This window comes from Megachile rotundata, chromosome 11 (genome assembly GCF_050947335.1).
Source record: "Megachile rotundata isolate GNS110a chromosome 11, iyMegRotu1, whole genome shotgun sequence".
NCBI lineage: Eukaryota > Metazoa > Arthropoda > Insecta > Hymenoptera > Megachilidae > Megachile > Megachile rotundata.
The window spans coordinates 6,834,994-6,845,583 of record NC_134993.1 but is presented as its reverse complement, the minus strand read 5'-3'; the positions used below and the strand labels follow the sequence as shown (position 1 = coordinate 6,845,583).

Genomic DNA, 10,590 nt, shown 5'->3' with positions numbered 1-10,590 from the left:
CAAAAATATATTTGGATATTTATCAATGTGTTTATTAATTTTACATTAAAATTAAGTTGCTCAGCAAACAACTGTTATCTGTTAGGAATGAAAGAATTAATAAAGTTGTACAGCTCAGTAATTACTTCGATAGTAAGCATTTAATAGTTGTAGGTGTCATAATGTTCAAGTCACCAAAATTTATTCACTAATGAACAAAAAGTAAAAACTTAACAAAATTGTTCATATTAGTAACAGAGATGTTAGTTTCGAAATACAAGAGAGAGAGTCTGGCCCGCTCTGTACTTTCTTCGAATCCACTCAAAAGTTACAATGTCAATTTCAGTATAATTAATTACAATGCAATGGATTGTAATTAATCACAGTTACAATGCAATGCAATGTAATTAATTAAAATTTAATTCTAGTCCAATTAACATTGATTACAGTGTAACATAAAAGCCAAGTTAAAAAAATTAAAAAAATGCAAAATCCCACTTCTTTCAAAATTATATCGTATGTGAAAACAAAAATACCAAATTTCCATCACGACCAAATAAAACACCAAATGCTTGTGATAGTTTCAGCGGTGCAAGTAGACCATGCAGGCCAGGTTCTCTCCCAACCTCAGTCGCGTTCTGGCCATCAACAGGTCAGTAAAAATGATAAATATTATTCAAATTTCTACGTGGAATATAATAGAGCTGTGTTAAAACACACCGTTACTCGTTTTTGTGTAAATGCATATTAGTGTGGTGTTTACACATTATGATTCGCATTATGAAAACCGCTGATAGTGTCAGTATGCGTAATAGCGAGCGTGATAGCGTAGATAATGATATGCAAATTATATGTCACGTATTCGTACATGTTTCAATGATATGTAGATATTATCGTCTCTGTATCAATATGAACGCTTGATCGTATCAAATGCAAGTAACCTCTGTTTTTTAATCTTAAACAGGTGCAGGTATTTTTGGGGAATACTATTCAAAAGAATAATTTCGACATGCAGTTACTCGATTTAATATTCGGACACTATGGTATTTGCGAAATTAAAGCTTTATGTACTTACTTGCAATGTGATTATCGAATTTTCTGATCCGTAATGAGTTATTCTAGCTTATAAATATGTAAAATTAAATACTTTATCTTTTATTGTTTCCCACATAATAAATCATAAACGAAATTAGACCCGATATTGGTGTCGAAAAAATATTCGGACACTTAATATTACATAAAGTTTTTTCTTATTTAAGTGTATGTAACAACAAAGTTATAATTTTAATATTAATTTAATATTTTATCGGATATCCCTTTTGTCTGATGACGTGTTGCAAACGTGTTGGGATGTTTGAAATTATTTTATTTAAATAATTTTGAGTAATGCGTTTCCACTCTTCCGTCAGTCGTATTTTTAATTCGTCTTTTGTTTTTATAGGGGCGGTCTTAACATTACGATGCAATAAATCATAAATCCCATAGATTTTCAATTGGATTAAATTCCGGTGATTGTGGTGGAGGATGGAACACTTTCGGACAAGCATATAATAAATATTCCTGAACTATTCTCGATTTGTGTTTCGGATCGTTATCCTGGTAGAACTTAAAACAGTCGGGAATACCCACATTCGTTGCACTTTTTAATAAATTTTGCTTTAATATGTCTAAATATTTGTTCTTGTCCATAATAACTTCAATAAAAACCTACTCCAGCAGTAAAAATGCAGCCCCATACCATCAAACCTCTACCACCGTGTTTCATCGTCGATCTCATACTATTTATTTTGAATTATTCATTCAGTTTACATCACATTAATTTTGCCAATTTTAATACGTTTTGGAATTGTTCGTAAAAATAAAAATTGAAATTAGTTATCTATGAAAATTGTAATATAAAATTATATCGAATAGCAATATGCTAAATTATTTCTTTAATAGAAAATCATTATATTTCTCAATTTAAAAAATAATTTCGTTAAAGATTTTCTTGTCGCAATTTCGATACAATAATTTTATTTATGTGCTTTACTTAGTTTCCTATTATTTGAGCTATAAAAGAATTACCGTATTAAAAGAAATTCTAGTTTCTCGAGTATATTTATTAACAATGTACCTATTGAATATATTTACAAAAACATTTTTCGTTTTTTGTAAATTTTATCATAAATAATGCATGTATTATAGTTAGAGTGTGTTTAAAAATTTAAATGTTATGCATAATGTGTTAAATTTAATACGATTTGCGATCTTGTATTGCATAGCAATGTACCTGTTCTTGATATACATACTTGATAAGTGCGACAGAAAACCTTAGGGAGCAATTATTTACTTAATCGTCCGTAAAAGAGAAAGTTGGAGAACACGTTGGAGAGCTATTTCCAATATGTTACATATCGTATTTCCATCGTACTATATCGTTCTGTAAAATAATTATTACCTTGCAATTATTAGATAATAATTAATAGCAAAATATAAGTAAAAAGCATTGAAACCATAAAAAGACTTGTTTCAGAGTAAGTTTATTATAATGATTCAAAATGGGAAATATAATTATTATGAAGATTAGAAATATGACTGAGCAATATTTGAACATTAATATGAAGTAATTGATTAGGAAAAATTTATGTAGAAAGTTTCGCTTTGATAGCAGTTTAATTAGTTTTTCGATTAAGGTTCGTTAAAAGATATAAGAATTTTATGTTCTTTTTTTATTAGAAAAATTATTAATCGATTAATAGCTGTTACCAGGGAATGTTTTCCTTACATTAAATTTAATGTAGCATAATATAGTGATGAACATACCAAATGCGCGCAGACGAGTTCACGAGTACCATTATGAGTACGTGCAATATTGAAATATCGTATAATGACAAAGATCTCAAATTTTTCAATACAGAAATTTTTAAAATTGGTAACATAATTACTAAAGTAATTTTCTTAACTTTCTAATATTTTACATCGTTCAATAAACTTTTGCGTTTTCAAACTCGAAATGAATATCTCTATTATTGAAGTAAAAATACTAAAAATAAAATAGAATTAGAATTGCAAAAATAAAATTTAAAGAATTAAAAATAGAATTGCATATTTCACAAAAAATTATAGTTGCGTGTACTGATGCTGTACGTATTGATTGCAGTCTATGTTGTATTCATTGTAAGGGTGCGCACAGAATGTTGCAACAAATTTCCAGGAATCTAAGTAACACTAATTTGCTAGAAAAAAGCCAGAAATCGATACTCCGCAGGTTTGCCCCACGTATTCTATGTTGAAAGGGTTATGAGGAGCAAAAAATCAATCGCGCATAAAAAATACAATGGCAGATTCCTCTTATGGAGAGAAAAGTATATTTTTGACACTACATAATTTCTGAAAAAAATGCATATAAAATTGGAGTTTAGTCGGCTTTTTAATTGCAGGCACACTGGTGCAGTTATTTTACGAAAATAATTTTAAATAGAAGTTGGACATAAGTGGTTTTAAAAAATTATTAATTAATTTAATTTTGATTGTCGAGTATCAGGAAATACATTGTATTATAAATCATTCTGAAATAATAAAAAAACGATTAAACATGTTTGTCATTGATGAAGATCTGCAGGAATGAAGATAAGTAGTCAGTTAACAAACTTCTAGTTGTTTCTGATATTTCCAATATTACTTCTAACTGTCGAACGTAGTGAGGTTTCTGGGTTCTCGATCTACACTTACTCGCTTGTTTACCTGTACCACGCTACAGGCCGCAACTTTGAGTATTTTGACTTTTTTGAAGTTAGACTCGTGAGATACCCAAAATTTACTGTACAGATCTTGGCGTAAATCTGACGATAGGAACCCTGTCATTATCGACATTGATCATCTTCGAATCGATAAAAAAACTATATTTTGGTATTGCGTTTGATAATTTTTTTTACACAGAAATACGTTCAAAGTTCTATAACTCATTGCTGACGACAGCACTTCGTTGACATGAAATCAATAATAATCGCGTCTGATACCGTTTTCCATATTTAATTATCTGAAACAATTTTAAAATCCCTATATTTTATCCTTGTTCTACTTGTATGTTTATCAGCAGGTACTCTAAATTTCAACCCTTTGCGCTCGAAAAACGAGTCTCATTCGCTATTCGATGTGACGTAAGGTGAAGTAGGGTAAATGCAAACTGGTTTTTGTAAAGTTGGTATTTAAACGTAGGTATTTCCAGTCTGCTATGTAAATACTTAGCGCTGTCGATATCAAACGCTTTGCATAATTACTAGTATTTAATTGATATTAATTAGGACCTTAATTTTCCCTGTACATTTTAATTTTGATAGGAAATTGTTTAAAATGTCAACTATTCTGCACTTACCCTGAAAATGGAGTATTAGCGTAACTTGAAGTTAAATACTTTGACACTTTATTTCATGTGCAATGGGGCAAGAGCAGAATTATTAACAAATCTGCTATAAAATGCTTTTCACTGCATTATGCAAGTTCTTTATACTGCAAAAAAATACTTTTATAATGAAATATAAAAGGAGATATAGTGAAACAAACATATTAAATGAAGAAATTTCGCTCATATTGTAATAGAAATAACCTGTATACGCGCTTGCATCGTTTACAAACTTACCCCACTTCACCTTAAATAACTTCTTCCGAAATTTTCGTGATCAACTAAATTCCTTACTCAGAAGTAAAGAATTTAAAAAAAGCACTTTCTAGTTTCCGAGATATTTAGGAAAATGGATTTTCAACCTCCAACTATTCATCCCCTCAATATGAACGTCAGAAAATATGAAAAAATACGTGTCAAAGAATTTTCTACCACAAATTTCATCAAAAAACCGTGTAAGTCTTTGGTGGTGTCCCTTGAAAATAAAAGAAAGAATACGTACTTGCATAAAATTAGTAATACATTCTAGAGAAATATTAATTGTTATAAAATAAAAAAATTAGAATTTTCCTCCAAGAATAGGATTTACTTGGAGCAACAATATGATAGAAATAATGAAACCATTAAGGGTACAAGAATAAACTTAACGTTCGATATATCAGACGTTACCTCGACCCTTAACACGATCCAAAAACCGTCAAACTCTGCCCGTTATCATGTAGATGCGTAATCTTCCGCATTATACCAAATAATGCAGGCATTGAACCCTGAGAATAGTATGAATACTTATTAAAGTCATGTCAGCATTCACTTTGTTCAGTCTATTATGAAACCTTTGGTCACGATCGACAAGAATACTTCGATACAAAGAAACTGTTTACAAAGAACATCTGAATCATCAACGGCGTTCGTATATTACAATAATTAACTGCTACGTAACAAACTGAAATTTCTGATTAAATTTCCTTTTGGAACGTGAAATAATTGTCAATAATGCATTAACTGGAAACTGAATATAATTACAAAACGTTACATAATGTTACAAATATTATAATACTTATTATTCGAGTGAGAAGTTCAGAATTTTCTGAATTTGGAAATTTATAAATTTTGAACTTGGAGATTTTAGAAATTAGAAATTTGAAGATTTTGGTTTTACGAAATTTCAGAGGTTATAAATTTAGTGAGTTGCACTTTTATAAATTTAAAAATTTGAGAATGTGGGAATTTAGGTATACGTAAATTAATAAATTGGTAAATTCGTAAATTCGTAAATTCATAAATTCGTAAATTTGAAAACTCGTAAATTCGTAAACTCATGATTTCGTAAATTCGTAAATTCGTGAATTCGTAAACTCATGATTTCGTAAATTCGTAAACTTGTGAAATCGTAAATTCCTAAATTCGTAAACTCGCAAACATAAATACATAAATTCGGAAAATTGGTACTTTAGCACGAATCTTAATATCTCCGCAATTATATATGTATATTATTTATAGAAATTTTTCAAGAAAATATGCTAAAGTTGATACAAAAGACGATAGAGGTAAATGATACAAGCGATTATTTTATTGTACTAAGGAGATGAATTACCTAATCGATATCTAAATGCGAAGCTTTAGTATGTATGCAGCAGTAATGCTCCATAGTTCAACTGCTCAATGATTCATAGCTATACTTACGACGAAAATCGATTTCTCTTACAGATTATACCCTAACATTAAAATAATACTTTCTTAAATACAATGAAATTAAAGATTATCCTACAAATACAATAATTTTATCGTCACTTACATATTCCGTGAAATGCATTATTTTCCTGTGTTACAAGAATAATTTGTAAATTTGGGATTTCATAGAAGTTAATTTGTTTTGTACCGCATTTATGTATATGTATATCTCTCCTATTTACTCAATCTGGTTATAGAATATCATTTTCAAACGTCTATAAGTAAAGGTCACAGATTTCTATTATAATTAGATACAAATACAATAAACACTGTGAAATTGTATTACACTTACAGTTATTTGATTTTTGAAGATAAAAAATGAACAAACGCCAGCTGACAAAGTTAATAATAAATTATTAGAATTATTAAAACGTATGTTTAATATTACTAGTATTTAATAATTTTTGAATAATCCTTTAGATACATCTCAGAGATATTTTTAAGTTCACATAACCAATTTGCATATTGATATTTAATAATACACAATATATCAATACTATTTTGACATTTAATCATAATTTAAAATATTAAGTGTGTAACTAAATTAACGTAAAATTTTAAATATAGCAACAGAATTTAATATTTAAGAATATTAATTAATGATACATAAATTTTTGATATATCATTTTTGTATAATTTTTTGTATATTATTATGAAAGAATATAAATTTTTAATATGGTGATTAGTGTTCATTATTACTGTTCAAATGACGATGATATTGTTGCGCACTTTTGTATAAAGCATTTACATATTTATTTAACAAATAAACATAGTTGTTACACGACATAGAATTGCGTTGTTAGTTGACAGCTACGAATCTTTAAATGCATAGTGTAGCAGTGTAAAAGAAAACAAAACTAACACAATTATATTCTATATTTTATTTTAAATAGTAATTATATTATATGCTATTAAATTATACTATTCTTTGAACTCTTAATACAATCTCAAAACAATTTCAATTCATTCATGTCGTCCCACATTCACTCATTCCATCACGTTCTTATATTTATTCTTACAAGAAGACTACAATAATACTACAATAATATTAACCCCTTCCCGTGCCATTTATTTATCAGATGCGTCAGTCAAGACTAACTATTCAGGTCTATAACATTAAAACAAACAAAGAAATTTAAAATGTTGTAACTATTTTATATTCAGGGATCCTTGATAATGCAACTTATAGCTGGACCTAAATTTCAAGGTGAAGAGTATTCAAAATTTAAGTAAGGTTTGTCACATTTCAGCTGTAAGTGCGTCATGAGTGAGATTCGTCAAAGCACAAATTTCGAATGACGTTAAAGGATATCGATCTCGTTAAATATCGTACATGGCATTGAAAAGCGAAATGGTATCCAATTATTATCTAGTTACGGTACTCTATTGAGCTAGAATTGCAAAACTAACAATAAGTCGTTGATAGAATGTGGGAGAATCTGTTCATCAAAGAAAAAGAAACCGTAGTATCAAAAAGTAGAAAGTCCAATAATAAAATCTCCCACCTTGAACTGGAAGAGAATGATTGTCATTAGATCGACAAGAAACGGGGCTTAATCTGTGAAGTAGAAATAAAAGGAACATAGCAAAGACAGCAGTGATTGAAATAAAGGCCTGATTAAATGTGGAAAATCAGTTTTTCAGAAAAATCAAACATATCAGTCTCTGGCTGCACGATTATATTGTCGTATCGATTAAACAGCGTGTCACGTTCGAGAAAAAAACGAAACAGAGGGTGAGAACGATGTTTCAATCGGAACGCTTCCATCTTTCTTTATTCCCTGTTTTTTGGCCTTTTTGCAATCATTCCTGGAGTTATCTCGTGACTACCACCACCATGTCGGCTGGGAACGATAACGGCGTGCAATGAAATGTCACAGCTAGGCACGCCAACTCGTGTTCCTAATCAAAATCCTTTAAATGGAAATGACAGCAGTTGTTGGGTAAAAATAACTTTTCTATTCTCCTTTTCAAGTAAGATGTAGTTATTAATGAAATAAATAATATTTCGTCTAGTTTGAACGAATATTTTTAATGTTAATAAATATTAAAATATTCAGCCATTTCGCAATTGTCAGAAGCAGATATAAAAATTTTTGTAAATGGACAACTAGGAATCTTTAATATAAATGTTAACACGTTCGATGTCACTATTTAAGTAAATTTTTATAATTTAATGTATTTTATAATTTAATATTTAGTTATCTAATATCAAAATGTGTTATACTGTATCACATATGTATATATGTATATGTTTTGGTAGGCTCTCGTAGCTCTTAGGATGTTATGCACATATGAAGTTGGATAGCAAAAAAACAGTACCATCATTATATCACTTCAGTAAATTATATAGTAAATATGTTTTTGACGTATATGACTGTTTTGCTAATAATGTAGCATCAATATGAAAAATATAATGTGCACATTCATTTTCAAAACATGTTTGCATAAGCATAATTAAAATTTTTGGAATTGCACATTACAAAATCTTTATATCTAAGTTACTTTTAAAACAAATGATTATAGCTAAAGTTTGTAATATCGATAGCTATCGTTCACGTTACGAATTTCCTCAACGCCCTTGTATACCAAGGTACATTCAGGGTCAATAACCGTGTCCTTGCCTTGTACAAGGTCGGGGGTTATCCCTGACCCTGCCGTTGTCGTTGTCACGTGCCATTCCCTTTGAAAAACTCTATAATAATCGTTCGTGACATAAAGCTATTTTTTTCGACACTTGCTATCACAAGCACCTGCGACAATTGCCCCTCATGATGTAACAGTATACGGAGGAACTACGTATAATCAGGATACATTTACAAAAATCACTATGATCAGTACTTATCCGTACGTTATATTTCCGATAATAAAAGGTATCTGCAGGAAATAGGGAGAAGTAATTCACCACTGTGTAATCCAGTAAACGGGCATTGGAGGATTAATAGGAATGATATATCTTTAAAAGAAACGGAATCAGTTTACCATAATATAGCGTTGTATTTTATATAAATTTATTACCATTACTATTTTCACGTTTCAATCATATTTTTAATAACATTTTACTTTTTAACATAATTTAAAATATAATTATATGCATAACTGTTTTATAAATATGTTTTCATAGAACTCATTATTAGTAATATAATGAATTGCTATGACTGTTAATAACGATAAGTAGCAATTAATACTTTTCAAACTTATGAATTTTAAATCATAGTAGTTTTTCATTATAAAGTTGCTAAAATTATTTAATACAAAGAATATGTGACATGTAATCCATTGCTTTTAGCCTTCATTTTTGGTTTCTGTAAAGGGTCTCATTTTTCAAGTAAGTTGAAAGTAAAATTCGAGGAGAGAGATATGATGAAACTTCCCCTACTATCATTTTGCGTCCCTTCCTTAGGAATACATGGTATATCATCGACCCAACTTTATCAGTACGATAGTTCTCCCTTGTTTCACTTGGTCATTACATCTAACAGGCTTAAATTGTCATATATGTATAATGTCATGTCATGCATGACATCAAGTAAAGAAAAAATGATTTGCATTTTTTATAATTTCTTGTTTCAATAGACTTTTTTTTATTCTCATTTTTATTATATATTACGGTGTATAGCACACTAAAGCCATTAAATGACATATAACTATAATATTCATGTATATAACAAATCTAAATGTTTGATTAACATTACAACTATCAACCGATCAATCTAGTTTTTGCAAACACACACTCAAATCGTTTGAACAATTTACTTAATGTCTCTATGAGGCAAAATTTTAATGTATGGTGGGGATAAAAAGAAACAAAAAGTTTTTGCAAAAGACATACTCCCACAAAAGTAAAATTATAATTACAAAAGAACTTGTATTTTTCATTTGCTAATAATAGATAAATTATATTATGGTTCTACCAGTTATTCGAAAATTGTTTGTACAATAAAATGTTTTAATCAGATTTTATTTCAGCGAAATAATCTATTTTTATGGTCAGTGTAAGATACGGTTAAATAATGAAAAAATAATTCTTTTCATATACTAAGGTGTACATATAAAAGTTAATTAGGATACACTGTATAGATCATAATGCTGGCTGGATCATAACTGCGTTAATGAATCTCATTGTAATTTATTCCAAGCTTCGGTCTTCTACCCTTGGCTACTTCGCTATTTATCTAAAAGCACGTCGCTAATAAAAGAGAAAATCAGACTTCTAGATTAAGATTTATGCACGTTTATTGAGATGTGAATACTAAAGATTTGAAGCTCTGATGGCGAAATAATGTTCCACTAATACTCTTTCTTCTTCACTTCATTCTTTAAGTTTACTGTTCTGAATTAGGTATAGTATCCTCCAATTGTAGTTAATATTAGTATATTATACAGAGTGGAGTAATAACGATTAGCATCTTAAATAACTTTGAATTTATAAGATTCAGAGAAAAATTAAACTAACAATAAGTTTATAAAGTTTAATGTTAAAATTTAATATTATT

At 29.0% G+C, this 10,590-nt stretch overlaps 1 protein-coding gene across 1 annotated transcript in view; it reads left to right on the top strand.

Moving 5' to 3' along the window:
* The first annotated feature begins 565 nt into the window (after nt 1-565).
* The window catches only part of LOC143265438 (uncharacterized), a 52,507-nt gene continuing 42,482 nt past the window's right edge, over nt 566-10,590 (top strand). The window contains exon 1 of the mRNA XM_076537571.1: nt 566-631. The gene's annotated coding sequence lies outside the window, so the exon portion shown is untranslated. The remainder of the gene's footprint in view (nt 632-10,590) is intronic.